The following is a 15,400-nucleotide window of genomic DNA, read 5'->3' as shown; positions in this document are numbered from 1 at the left end:
AATGTGATTCCTGGTGTCATTGCTACAGATGACAAAAGTTCCCCCTGCTAAAAAAAAAAAAAATTAATGGCAAGTAGTTTTTATTTTTGGTGATACATCTGTATTGTACACATTTCCAGAGCAGTTTTCTACACACTGTGGTGGGGTAGTATTGGATCACACCTTGTACATTTTGCACATGCCCTCCTCAGTGTGAACAAAGCATAGAGAACAAGCAACCCTTTTTGAAGGTGTCTGCTTACACTGTACTTTGCTGTTTTCTATGGTTTTCTTGCTTATAGATTTTTATACAGTGTTGAACTGTTGCTACTCTTTATGAAACAAGCAACAATACTGAACTCTTGTCACATCAACCTTACCGAGTAAACCCAAGAAACTAACTTATTCAGAACTCTTTCTTGAGACAAAAAAAAAAATCTGTCCACTAGTCTTCCTTAGTACACAAACAGTTCTTCTAAACTTTGAATAAATTAGGAATTGAGATACAAACATAATAACAAACCTCAACATAAATAGTTGAGAAAGGCAAAAAGTGGATATAGTCCAAAGAGTCCATTGCAAGAAATCTGAATTTAAGTCATCAGCTCTGCTTTAATAAAGTAATTCTACCCTCTTATAATGTAAAAATGCATAGAAGTCTAAGGACAGGCTCAAAAGTGATATTATTCTGAAATTAAGACTCTTATGACTCTGTTCAATTATCAAAACATAGGGTCCGGTTGCTATAGAAGAGCGTGAGCCAGTCAGAGGGCTTGTTTCATGTTTACCACACGTATGTAGATTTTTCAGATCAATTCAGTTCAGCTTCTACTGTTTATGATGGGATCTTAGGGACCTGTGTTTTGTAGACATACACAAGAAAACATATATGAATTCTTAATGCTGAGTCAGACCCCCGTAGTTTCATGGCAGTGCTGCTACAGGCTTAACTGTTACTTGATCAAAAGTGGTGTTTGGATGTCCCCTGTAGGTTCAGGATTCCACTGATCCAGGCTGCATACATGAGAGATCACAGAAACAAGCCTCCTGATAAAGAGATTTTATAGTCAGAGAGGACTTAATTCACTTTTCTGACACAGGCACTTATATTTGTGAAGCTGTGGGATACCTAAAATATCCACAAAAGAGGCATACCCAGAAGAGTCGCTGGGGAGAGATACATGGCCTTCTGCTGTGGCCACTGGAAGCAAACTGGCAAAGGCCAGTCTCAAATGTCAGTCAAAAATTACATGTAGAAAAGTGACTTAAAATCTAAGCAATATCCCACTGGTAGTGTACACAACAGAAGGCAGCAATGAGATAATTACAATCAAAAACAGAAGTACAGAGTCACAGCATCACAGTTGTCAAGTGCTTAGGCATACTACGACATGCATGAGCTTTAAGAGCAAGGCTATTGCACAACTTCTCAAGAGCACGAAAAATAACATAAAAAATTAAGTTTCCTGAGTGCATGCAGTTCCCACTTTCGCTTTGCAGTTTTAATGCCAAAACTTCACAGAAGAATTGTTAAAGTACATGGTTTCTTGGACTAACCCACAATCCACACATCACAAATTTTGCTTTATTTGGGAATTTGTCACTTCAGTTAAAAATAGACTAGGATCCCATAATTCAGGAAGTCTGTTAGAATATCAACAAACTGTGTGAAGAGTGGACAGAGCTTCTCTGTATGCAGTCTGAAGAATTGCCTAGAGCTAACGAATTGTTCTTTGCAGACAAAAGACTGTGTGAACATGCAGATACCAGTTTTCTACATTTTGATTCACAGTCTGTATATAGAAACACAAAGCTGGAAACAAGCTCAAAACTGATACCTGTGGTCTGAACATGTCTAATTAGCACTGGTAGTACAACATTTTATCACAAAGTCAGTGGATGATGTAGTCTCCAGCTTCTATGCAACCAGTAGGTAACTAGAACATTTACCCAGGAAGTCAGAATACTGAGGTGTTTGAACTCGCAAAACGGCAAAGCTATAAACAGTCCTTGTAGCACAAGAGTTAGAGGTAAAATCAACTCAGAAGATTATGGGCTTCTTTGAAATGTAAATTAGATGGAAAATATGAGCTGGAATACAGGTGTTCCTCTTCCTAATGTCCTAAAATCATTAAACATTATTCCTGAGAAATTTGCTCACTGAATCATTTTGAAGCTGCTTCTTGGGGGGAAAAATAAATCTGTGCTCTGCTACCTTATTATAATTGCAAAGAAAAGTAGCATCCAATGCTAAGGAAATTATTAGTATGTCGTCTAGAAAATTAAAGCTGAAATCTTCAGTGGAAAAAATAGTATTTTACTAACGTTGATAAACCTATCCCACTCTGTCTATATGCTTTCCCTTCTCTCTAGTTTCAATCCTTTTTCTGTCCTCTTATCCTTAGCAAAAATGACAATTGAACTCCAATGCTATTGAACTATCAATAGTCTAGGTATCTAAAAATTGGACATCAGACCAGCATTGCATAACAGAAACAGCCTCAAGGCATTCAAAGGGGACAGAGGGGCCATGTGCCCATGTTCTCTTCTACTCAACATCTTTGTGATCATCTTTATAAGCTCAGCTTCTCTTGACATATTAGCACCAGCACAATAATAATAATCATTCCTGTCCAAAGGGGTATGGTGATAATTCCATTTGGTGGGTTGCATGCAATGGTATGTAGATAACTTTTGATCAAGATGGTCATCTAGGGATTTACTGCTCCTCGGCTGTATTTCCCTCTTGTTTGTCCTCCCACACAAGCTCCCAGATCCAAAGAGGAACAAAAGTTTTGGCTGCTCCTCAGGGCATGCACTTCATTACTCCTCAGGATTCGTAAGAAATGCATGAAGTACACTTCGAAAAAATAAAGAGCAAAGTTTAATTCTCGAATTCTCAGCTGGTGTGAGGTCAAAGTCACACAAACAACTTTTGCATATGGAATGTGGAACACTCAACAGAGCTCCTGGTTACACTATCATGCATGCAAAGCCTTTCATAGTCAAATCCTTCTAGGCTCCACTGCACATGCATATCATGATTTTTAATGTGCAAGCAGGGTACAAGTGCTTGTAATGTTCATGTTCCCCGAGCACTTGGGGAATTTTAATGAATACATGTATAATTCATTTAGAAGGAGATAACTGGCATGTGGCACACCAAGAACTGTGACCTGTTCCACTGATGTTAATGATAACAGCCTCAGCCAACTGCTGTGATGAACCTCCTTGAACCTTACAGTAGCCCATATATTTTCCTCTTGCTATAAATGTTTTATTTTACCTGATACAGTAATGAAATTGTCAAGATAATGAACAGAGTAATCATTTCACACAAATGGCTAACTTTAATTAAAAATCACAGTGTTGACTGCTAAAATATGGGGGTAACAGACCATTGGTCAGATTACAGAGCACTGATAATTGAGATGTGGTTACAGGCGCAAAGGCCTGTGAACTCTACCTTATCAAAGGACATAATGTTTGCTGTGGGTAAGCAGTAGTCTCAACACATCATTAGCCCATATATATGTAATTCTTTACTCAGCTGTTAAATCTGCAAGGGCAAATATTACCTGTTATACCACCTCCAATGTAACAGTTGGAATTAATGAGGCAACTGCTAAGGTGAGGAATGTCAGTGTTCTAAGAATGTGGTTTCCGAGAGCAGTGAAAGAGTACTTGTTCTGCACAGTATTACTGATGAGCAGAAGCTCTTCTATCTTATGGTACCTAAGCAAGTAACACTAACAGAGGAAAACAGAAGTTGGCTTCTGAAGAATACCCCAAACCTCTACTGTTCTGAATGTAGTGATCAGTTTTGTGTCTTGGTATTTTCTATTGTCATAATTTTCATCATATTCATGAGTTTATAAACTCATCACATATCATAATGACAGAGTCGGGTATTCCTTCTGACAAGTTCAGGGGTTTTCAACTAGAATGACCATTGGTTCTCATTCTCTGTTTCTTTTTTGAAAGTGTATAGAAAAAGAGAAATAATCAAATCTGGCTTACAAATCAAAATTACGAAGGTGATGTTGAAAGATCTGATAAGGTCCAGAACAGTTTTCAGCTGTGGATACGTCTGGTCATTGTGGACTTGATGTGAAATGCCAAGGTCTTATAAAACTTGCCCCTGATACTGTCTTCTTAAAACTCTCTTCTTTCATTTACTACTGGCAAAGGAGTCATACCCTTTCTTCCCAAGTGTCTTTGATACCTTTTCACTAGATTATTACACTAATCTGCTTCTGCCTTTAAGTCACATTTGAAAGTCACACAGCTTTAGTATACGTGAGCTCTCTTCTTTGTATCACTTGACAGCTTACTGTCAGATAAAAATTAATGCTTGAAATTTTCATGTAAAATTCTATACTGTATTACGTTTTAGCAAAATTTATCTTAGGGATAGATCTCTGAATCAGTTTAAAAGGTCTTTTGGAACTCATCTCAAAGCATGTGGCAATTCACACCTCTGTCTACTATGATGCTACGAATGGTTTGGTTTGCTGTTAATAAAAATTTGAAAACTGTGGAAGGGACTCTATTTGATGGTATGTATAGAAGTACCCATTTAAGTTCTAAATAAAGCATATTGTATTTGTTAATCAAACCATTGTTTCTCAGTAGTTATATTACAGTGAAAAGCAGGATGAGTGCACCCCACTTGTTTTAGAAATTTATTGATAGAGTTTGTTTGCTTGTATTTTTTATGTTGAAGAAGGTTGATTCTTTAAAATCAAAATTTATCACAAAGAAAATTCAATATCCAGCAGTACAAGTAGAAATTTGAAGGAAGAACCTCTATCAGATGCTGTCAGTCAGACTTATTTTAACACTGACTGCTTTCAGTCGTTTTGAGCCATGAATTTTCCTAAGATTGCAACTGAAAGGCTGCTTGACAGTTCTACATTCAGAGTCAATAGGGCTTAGGTTTTTCAGAGTTTGAGATTTGGGAAGACAAAGGAGGAAGTAGTATGAGACTAAGTTTTAACATCTTGCATTACTGCACAAAGCAGTAATAAAATTTTTGCTCAGTCATATTCCAAAACACTACTGCAAATCTCTCTACTCTAGAATAATCGATCTGGACTACATAGGATCATTCCAAACACTGAAAGGGTATGGTCAGGCATCAAGTGTATTTACACATAATTTCTCTTGGTCAGTCTGTATTTCTGTAGGACAGTCTCTACTGACTGTTTTCCTAAGAAACAACCCTCCTGACATTTAAATCTACCCTTCTATCAGATTCGCAATTCTTTTGAGAAATCATACCAGGAGTTCAGGATACAACATGCTATTTATTCATGTAATCAGAGATAACAGGCAAATATGGAAACTGGACAATACTGAGCAAGTGGTTCTACCAGGACCCATCAATGCCCTTCAGAGAGAGATGGTTAGCACCCCCTTTGCACTGCTTGTGCTCCTACAGAAGCAGAGACAAACAGAGACAACCATAAAAATGAACAGTTTTGACGAGTGAAAATTAATGGTTGACCTCCTTTAAAACCATGTCTCATATTCTCATGTGAAAAAAAAATCCTAAAAAGCTAAGGATGTGTAAATGTAACTTTTTATCCTTAACAAACTAAAGTGTTTAGCTACCAGATCCTTCTGTTTGTATGGCCATGGAGAAGAATTTTTGGGATATGAACATATGCTTGACAGTTGCAATGACACGAATTCACTTAGATCCCTCACATTGTAACAACATTCGGTCATTATCAGTCAAGATCTATCTGCACAAATGACCTAAATATAAAAGGTTTAGTATCTATTACTTATTAGAAATCTTCTGGTTGTTTTTGTTTATTTGTTTGCCTTGTTTTTTTTTTTTAATGAAATAATAAAAGTAGTTTTAGTTAAGCATATAAAGACTTAAACACATTTCAAGGTAGATAAATAATGAATCAAGACCTGTGTAATTTCAGAAGGACTATCTCTGATAGAAAATCAACATTTGCATACCTTTGAGTTTAAATAAACTGGACTATGAGAGCTGAATTTTAACTAACCTCATGCTTAGGTTATACAATATGTAAAATACAGTAGAAGCACAGTATGAGATGAAAAAGCTAGAAAGATAGTGCCTTGGGATGTCTCTAATAATAGGCTTTGTGCTACTTTTGTGCCTTTTCTAGGGTATTCAGTACGTGTAAGGTATACCTTAAGTTTCCATTACTGTATATATGACTAGCAATAATAACAGTTATTACATATATAGCAGTTAATATCTTCAAAAAGCAGAGATATTTGTAGGTTGGGTTTTTTTTTTTTAAATACGTATCTGTCTCCTTGAAATGAACTATGATACTAATATTAAGCATGATAACATGATATTCATACATTTTATAAATTTTATTACTACTTAATAAAAGTTATTAATTCAACTTTAAAAACTCAGACCCTAGAGCAACTCATAAAAGCAAATCAATTAATTTTAAGTGACAAAACTTGAATTTGTTTCAAGGGGAAAACTGGATGGAAGCAAAGAAAAAACACTAAATTATGCCTACAAGAGACTTTCATAAATGTCTGTCACATATTGACATGCAGATGTACACACTGTCTCCCTTGGGCACCGTGACCAAGTAAGCTTCCTTGTTCTAAGCACATTAACATCATCATCAACTTTGTTAACACAAAGAAATTTTGCTGAGTCTCATTTTGTGTATATGAATGCCAGTTTATCTCTTCTGAGCCTCAATTTATACAGCTTGAAGGGAAGAACTTATTCCCAGAAGAAATAAGTGTTTATTTTTCTAATGTTTGTTAATGGTATTATTATAATGGCAACTTGAGAATATTTCCTTATTATAGTTCACTAAATATCTGTATTCACTTATACAATAATGAAACACGTAGTATAAGTTAATATAAAACTGGGTTTTATATAACAAATGTTCATGACATAAATTTCCCCATAATTTTCCAAAAAAAAAGCACTGTTAGTGTCTGACAGTCAGCTTCCTCACTCTCCCAGGAAATTCTCAGATTCCAATTATGTCTGTTATACTTTTTCTTTCAATGTAACTGTTCTCTTCCTTTAGTTAGTGCAACTATAGCTACTTTTAAATATGGGGAAAACCAACTATGTCAGCATTTACTAAGTGTGCAAGAACAGGTTGTGCCCAGAACTGCTCTGTTAGTCATCACATGCTGTAAGAAAGGAAATGAAACATAAAGTACAGATTAATATTAGCCATCTATATTATACAAGACCACTAATTAAATCAGTGGAACTATTCATGTTCTAGTCTTGTTCTTGATAACACAGATGTTTTTCCATACTTTTTCACACTCTTCATGTCACATTTTTGAGTAACACTAACCTGCCAATAAAATTTATATGATTTTCAGTTCTCATGGATCTTCATTTACCAAACAATCAAACTGTATAATCTTCATTGACTTCTACTCTGTTTCCATCTCACAGTAACCCAATGTCAGTTGTTCAACACTGTTAGTTTTCAAGCGCTATGAAGTCTAACAGGCTGTCAAAACCATGCTGTCGTCATAGTGGGAAAGAGATTGTGAGTAAGCATGAGAAGGGGGTAGTTTTAAGCTATTCCTCTCAACTGATTTTAGCAAAAGAGAATCACACACTTGGAGTCTACCCCAGCTGAGGTTCCAGTGGTCCTCCCGTGTTAACAGAGCCACTATATCCACTGCTAGTGGATTTTCATGCACAAAACCTGGAGTTCACTGGAAGGCGAAGGAGGCTCTTCTGGTTTAGAAGTCACATACTTATTCAATAAAAAATACTTCATTACTAATTCCACTGCCAGGCTGTGATTACAAACTCTGCAGTACCTGTAATGGAGTTTCCAAGCAGAGTCTCTACCAGACATCTTCACTGGGGAATTAAACTATACTGTCACCAAAAACTCACTTTTATTCAGAATATGACATACAGAATACATTTTTTAACCTATTAAATGTATTTACAAAATTATCATTTAAGTAATTCAGATGTTAAAGCTGCATATTAACTTTTCCTGTTTGAACTCAATATACTCATGGACCCTGGAAATAAAGAAAACAAAACCAACTTCTTCAGAAGTTCTTTGCATTTCAAATTCTAGCTTTATTCATTCCCCTGTTTCAGTGTTGGGTCCCTCCAACAGGAGACACAAACTTCTCCAAGGTGAGTCCTTCCCACAGGCTGCAGTTCTTCACAAACTGCCCCAGCATGGGTGCCTTCCATGGGATCACAAGTCCTGCTGGCAAACCTACTCCAGCATGGGCTCCTCTCTCCGTGGGCTCACAGGTCCTGCCAGGACCCTGCTCCAGCATGGGCTTCCCACAGGGTCACAGCCTCTTTAGGGTATCCACTTGCTCCAGCGTGGGCTACTCCACGGGCTGTAGAAGGATGTTTGCCTGTCCTGATTCCAGCCAGGACAGGGTTATTTTTTCAGTAGCCAGCAGGGACACGGCCAAGATCCTGTGGTTATTCTGTACCACCTCACAACCAAAGGGGTTTGGGTACCTTGCAGGGTGTGCCATCCTGTGGCACCTCAGGGTGAGCAATCTCATGTGAATCCTTCACCCATCTTGTATATTACACTTGGTGTAGTTGTTGTTACTGTCCATTTTCTGATTTCATTGCTGTCTCTAGTACATTGTTCTTACCTCAATCCCTTTTTGTGCCTCCAATTCTCCTCCCCAACCTGCTGCAGAGGAGAGGTGTGGGGGACCGGACTGAACAGTGAGAGAGCAACTCCTGGCCTGGGGATTCAGTGGGAACACTTAATTGGGAATACCAGTCCTAAAGCGCAACACTGCTCCACTGTGGACGTTCATGGGCTACAGGAGCACAGCCTGATTCGCCATGGGCTTCACCACAGCCTGCAGGGGAATCTCTACTCCGGAGCCTGGAGCACCTCATTCCCCTCCTTCACTGGCCTGGATGTCTGTAGGGCTGTTTGTCTCACATATTCTCACTCCTTTCTTCTCTGGCTACAATTACTTTTGCATAAAAACTTCTTCTTTCCTTATTAACTATGTTATCCCAGAGGCACTACCACCATCCCTGATGGGCTTGACCTTGGCCAGCAGTGGGTCTGTCTTGGAGCCAGATGGCATTGGACATGAGGGGAGTTCCTGGAAGCATCTTAGAGAAGCCACCACTGTAACCCTCTGCTACCAAAACCTTGCCACTCAAAGCTAATACAATTTTAAATATTTTTTTCGTCAAGTGCTACTGAATTATACTTATGACTAAAAAGAATAAGAGTTTTACTAAATTTAGAGTTCACTACCTATGCATGACACATGATGGAAAGAATATACCCAACTTTTAAACAACCAAAAAAATAGCTACTTTGCTCATATTTCAAAGTAATTTAACATATCATATGCTGTAAAAAAGGCAATATCTTTGACATTTATAAAATATCCATACTATAACACACATGCAACTTATTAGTTACTACCTATTAAAAAAATTTATTTGCTATAAATAAACCTCTTGGAAGAAAATGAGATTGCTTTTTCAATATGTTCAACATACTGCTAGTGTTAGTGTAGCATCTGAATAAATGCAGTCAAGTTTTTTCTATCTTTGGTCACTTACACTTCTGCACAATGCAAGACGGTGCTAAATTTATTGACTGCTTAACAGAGTTCAGTCCATCATATTTTACCTGACACAATTTTCCTCTGATATCATAAGAAGAAGGGAAATGCACGCTCAGTATTTCTGGTTTTGTTTTGTTTCAGGAATTTATAGAAATGGAAACACAGGAAAAGGTAGTTTTTGAAAGTTTAATCCTATTGCAAAAATACAGTTATTTAATCAATTACACTAAACACTAGATAACATCTAAAACGTTCCCCAGGGCCATTCAATTCACTTTGTTGACTGTTCTCTCAGCAAATTCAGGAATACCTTTCTGAGACTGACATAATACCCTAACATTCTCAAAGTACATTGAAGCCACCTCACCCTAAGCAATTTTTTGTCTGGAGTTTAACCTCAGCTTTTGAAAAACAAACAAAAAAAAAGATCAAAGACAAAACCATAGCTCTGAATCACTCTTTTCTTATCTCACCCTCAGACCTTGTCAGCTGATCACCCAGATTTGTGTTTCTCAGATCCCTTAATTGAAGGAGATCAATGCTACTCATTTAGCCTTGGACCTTCTGAAGAGACAGACTGATGCCTTGGATCTCTGGAAATGTTTCTCATATTTAGTAATTTTGAAATTATTTATCACAAGAGATAAAGCTACTTAAAAAATTAACGTTTGGGGTTTTAATTAGGAGGGAATATATGAATCTGTTACAAGTTCATCTGCTTTGGGTCAGATACATAATCACAGAAAACAATTAAAAGATTAACATTTCTCCAGCTAATGATCTGATCTACAATATATGAAGCTATTCTTTATTTAGAGTCTAAATTAATTTCATTATTGGTATTCTATTGTAGAAAGGCTAAAAGATCGAAAAAGGAGTTGAGTTCCCTTTATGTATTAGTGTCATTAATATTGGTGGCCTTCATGCATTTCTAGATCCTCTTTGTTCTATGATATGAAATTATTATAAACAATTTTTTCAAAGGTTTGTGCTTTGTGATGGGCTTATCATAGATTTGTTAATTGGATCTACCAAAAACAAGCTATTTGGAAACTGGGAGTCCCATCTGAAATCAAGATATCATGCATGTTTACTGTTTTTTTTTTAATTAGTACAATTAATATGGCATGAGAACCAATTTGAGATGCCTGAGGAAGTATGCTTCATAAATTAATACTGCTTTACTAACTATGTAAATTTAGACATATTAGAAATGTTACCATTTATGTCATTTTGGGCTTCAAGAATTGTCCACAACTTTTACAAGTAGTCCATGTCATTAGGAAAAGTTAATAATAAGTGCTCAGGCACACAGTGTCATGTCTTTTCTAGTAGTCTAAATATTTTGCAGTTTTACTGTATTTTCTGTATTATGCATGTGCCATATGTGACCTTTGGTGAAAGCAGCAGCTGCATGCTGTTTGCAAACCCATATTACTTGACAAACCATTTGTTCTCTAAATTTGCATATATATCTATGCATATATAGCAGTACGTAAGTAAACATTAGTAACTTTTCATTTTGCTTCAGAACAGCTATATATCACTATATATCTAGAGATATATTGATGCCAGTGTGTTTACATAGTACATAAAGACAACTGACTTTGTTGTATATATAGCATAAACTTTGAATTAGTCACCTAATCAATTTACAGGAATATATGAAACAGCCTCTGCTTGAATAACCATTTCAACAAACTCACAGATGAATTACAAGACACTGAAAAAAGAATGCAGTCAAAAGAATTAATCATATTTTTATTTTCCCAGTTTTATTGGCACTACAATAGAAAGATTTAGACATCTGTATTGGGTCTGGATGAGCTGGAGTTCATTTCCCCATAATAGCCCTCACAGTGCTGTGCTTTCAGTTTGTAGCCAGAAGGGTGTTGATATCACACTGGTGTTTTGGCTGCTGCTGAGCAGGGAAGCACAGCATCAGTGCTGTAACATTCCTTCCTCAATCGAGGGCAAGATCCTGGGAGGGGACCCAAGTAGGCCAGCTGACCCAAACTGACCAAAGGGATATTCCATGCCATATGATGTCATCTCAGATATAAAAGCTAAGGTATGGAGCAGGAAGGCAGGCATTCATTGTCTCCAGTAGCTGCCTGCTGAGGAACCATCATGCATGCTGAAACCCTGCTTCTTGGAGGTGGGTGACCATCACTGCTCATGCGAAGTAGGGAATGAACCACGTTATGTTGTGCTTTGCTTTTGTGTACACAAGCTTCTGCTTTGCTTCTGCTTTAATAAACTCCCTTATCCCAAACCATGAGTTGTTTTCTACCTTACTCTCTCCCCTGTCTGGCAGGGAAGAGGAGTAATAGAGCGGCTGGATGGGCACCTGGTGTCCAGCCAAGGTCAACCCACCACAACATTTATCACTGTTAACGGGTTTTTCAGTGCCACCACTTTAGATTATTCTTTTAACACTCTGATTGCTGTGAAGCTAATAGCTACCAACTATATTTGACCCAAAATACCAGTCTCTTGGAAGACATCCATCTTATTCAATGAACTGTTTTCTCATATAGTGAGAATTAACATTTCTAAACCTGTAGATATATAATTATGTGTTTTAAATGGCTGAAAGCTAAGAATGCAATAACAAATGTGTAACATTGCACATATAGGAGCCACTACAAACATTGTTGTTTTTTTTCTTGAATTCCACCCAAAAGAGTGTATACAGCTTACAGAAATACTGAAGCAAAAACCTAAACACTTTGAGAATCATACTCGTAATTATGCTACTACATCTGCTAGCATAAGAAGTAAACTTACCCAAAAAGACTTTATGAAAGCACCATAAATTTTAAACACACTGTGTTGCAAATTGTTCCAATATTCATGAATATGACTATCCATGTTTTATTTCTTCAGAATTAAGGATCAAGAATAGTTTCAGTAGCAAAGCAGAAAGCTCTAGATTGGAAATTAGTAGACATTAGTAGCACCATTCATTTGACCAAAATAGCTTCTCCCAGCTCATCCCAAATAACCTCACATGCCCCAGGTACTGATGAAAACAATAAAAGAGAAAGTTTTGGAAGATTTTAGCACAATGACATCCAGTGGAAGCTATGCAATTACAAGCTATACAATGACTCTAATTTCTAGATGTCATCACTACACAGTGCTCATAATACCAAGTTATATCTCCTGCAGAGAACTATAGTCTTGCTACTCCATGAGTCACTATGATGCACTGCAGAAATCTCTAGCCAAAGGATACTTTGGAGATATGTCTGGATAAGAATCCTACAATGAGTAGTTGACTGTTGACAAAATACCTCAAAGATTATAGATCCAATAAATCAATAAACTTATATTTGTTTTTTCTGCTGAAAACTTCTAGTTTTATGTGCTATTTTTGACAAAAATTCTCTATAAAAAACAACTATTACAAAGAAAAAAAAGAAAAACAATTTTAATCTGCATTTTATATCAGAAAAGCAAAAGGAAGCATAAAGGTTGCAAAAAGGACTTTAGGTCTTTTTTTCTGACAGCCTGAGTGTTCTTAAGCACATATGTCCAAGCATTTTAAAAGGCCACGTCCTCAAAAACAGAGTACGGCAAAAAGCTAAGGAAGGTTTATTGGGAAAGTTGACTCAGTGCAGCCTTCAGAATGAGTAAAAATGGAACATTTCCAGGCAACTGAAATTTGTCCCAAACAAAGGAACCTGAATTTGTTTACAGTAACTAAAATTTGCCATCTACCTATTGATCCTGGCTAGTTCTAATGAATGAAGGAAAAAACTTGCAAAAGCGCATTACCAACATGGATTAGGAAAGCTTCATCCTAAGACTTATTAAACTGTGTAAACAAGTAATATATGGGCATAGCACTCATCATGGCTAGGCTTCGCGAACGAAGATTTGGGAAGGGCTCTACCCACGATTCTCGCAAGCGCGTTGGTGGCTAAAAAGGCCAATACGAGAAAGGCAAGTCCGGTTGCAAAAGACACAGCAGAAAGACTCCTTAGATGGTATATTCTGCAAGGCTCGATTCTTTCTGCGTTGTCTTTTCTCCTCAAGAGTGATCCTGCGTGCTTTCTCAAAAGCATCAGCAGCGTTATAAATGGACTGTCTCCAGGCCTCCCGGTTAGAGGCCAGAGTAGACCAGTTATGGTGATCAATATGCCCGAGGCTGAGTTGTTGCTTCAGGGAGTCCTTGTATCTTTTCTTCGGGGCTCCTCTCTTGCGGCAGCTGGAGGCAAGTTCACCATAAAGCAGGATCTTAGGGAGGCGGTGGTCCTTCATCCTGGAGACGTGCCCTGCCCAGTGCAGTTGCGTTCTCAGTAGCATGGCCTCAATACTTGTGATTGCTGCCTGTTCAAGAACAGATGTATTGGTCACATAATCTGACCAGTGGATGTTCAGGATTGTACACTACTACTGAAGAAAAATAACATTTCAGATGTGGCTTCTAACCACAGAAGAAAAAAGTTACCAGCACTGCCTTAAGACAGGGAGAGGTCTCAGAGTACAAGCCTTCCATATAAATATGGTGTCAGAAGGTCCTTGACATTATGACTCCTCTACTAAAGTGTCTTTTTCAGTGACTTTGTTATTGCAGTTGCCAGTGACAGATACAGAACAGTCAACTGAATGACTGTTAGGAGTCATTAGAGTTAGGAGAATGGGATATTCATCATTAAAGTTCAGTCATAATTGTCACTTATACCACACCAGTTGCAAAGAATATTGTGTTTGAATGGGCTGTTACAGAGACCCTAAAGGAGAAAATTGCTAATTCTTATAAGATCAAGTTGCTGGAAAGATAGATTATACATGGGAACATGGCTCAAAAAAAACCATTCAAAGGTATCAGAGTCCTCAGATTTTCTAATGGTTTCTCTAGAACAAGGAAAAAGAGTAAAGCAGGCCAAAGAAGCAGTAAATAAATTTAGGTGTAAAAGCTGTCATGGCCAGGCAAAACTAGGGAAAATGCTTACTGAAGGATTACACATTGCAACGTAATTTCAAATATTATTATGGTATCTATGAGAAGGAAAGATAAAATGCATTAAAGTCATGAGATAACATTTTCAAGGTGCCTCAGGGAATATTCAGGAAAGTTTACTTATCCTGGAGACTTTAATTTCCATAAACTCCATTTGTAGACAATGTCTGAGAGCAATCTCTCCAGAAGGCAATCCAGAATGGTTAAGTTAGCTCTTGCTTTGAAACACTATTTGGGAGCCCAGAATATTGGGAGCAATGCAGAAACAACAATAGAGTCATACGGATTTTTTCAAACACTTTTTTATGAAAAACATTCCTTTATGTAATGATAAGGAAACATTTTTGTGAACTGATTTTTAAAGTTTATTTTTAATTTGATTAAAAAAATAATACTGAAATCTCTTGTGGGGTATATGGTGGGAAAGCCCGTTCTTTTGGTTCTTCACTCAAAGAAAGAGTGAAGTATTAACATACCTTTTCATTCTTAAACTAATGATATTACATATTAGAGAGAAGAACATACTACCACTTCCAATATTTTGTTATTGGCTAAGTACCATGGTATGGATAAAAGTGTGGCAGGATTTTTGTCTCTATTCTATCAGAAGCCACTGAAAGTTTAATAAGTATCAGCTGAGGAGCATGAAAAAAGAATTTTTGTTTCTTTATGATTACACTGCTTTCTTTCTTTGACTCTTTCCGGTACACAAGTAGTTGTAGTGTAATTTGAATCATGAGAAATTTTCATTACCACAATTTTAAATTATGAGGAAGGCAACATGTAAACATGTGTAAGTTCACAATTATATGGTTTGTATGATATGTTTGTACAAAAGCGATAGTTAAGAGACAGTTT

The sequence above is a fragment of the Neopelma chrysocephalum genome, unplaced genomic scaffold (genome assembly GCF_003984885.1).
Source record: "Neopelma chrysocephalum unplaced genomic scaffold, ASM398488v2 Primary Assembly neopelma1_45, whole genome shotgun sequence".
Taxonomy (NCBI): Eukaryota; Metazoa; Chordata; class Aves; order Passeriformes; family Pipridae; genus Neopelma; species Neopelma chrysocephalum.
This window is presented reverse-complemented; position numbering follows the sequence as displayed.